Below are 336 nucleotides of genomic sequence, written 5' to 3'. Positions count from 1 at the left end.
TGAACCTGACCGAAGCCATGGTATTTTCAATAACCTCATATGCATGCGAAAGCTGGACAGTGAATGAGGAAGACCATAGAAGAATTGATGCTTTTGAGTTACGGTGTTGGAGAAAATTGAAAGTGCCATGGGCTGCCAAAAGAACCAACAGATCTGTGTTGGAAGAAGTACAGCCAGAGTGCTCCTTGAGGCCAGGATGGCCAACCTTCGTCTCTCATACTTCAGACATATTGTCAGGAGGAACCAGTCACTGGAGAAGGATATCATGTTTGGTAGGGTGGAGGGTCAGAGAAAAAGAGGTAGACGCCAAGAAAGATGGATTGGCAAAGTGGCAGT

This window comes from Chrysochloris asiatica, unplaced genomic scaffold, assembly GCF_000296735.1.
Source record: "Chrysochloris asiatica unplaced genomic scaffold, ChrAsi1.0 scaffold00182, whole genome shotgun sequence".
NCBI lineage: Eukaryota > Metazoa > Chordata > Mammalia > Afrosoricida > Chrysochloridae > Chrysochloris > Chrysochloris asiatica.
This window is presented reverse-complemented; position numbering follows the sequence as displayed.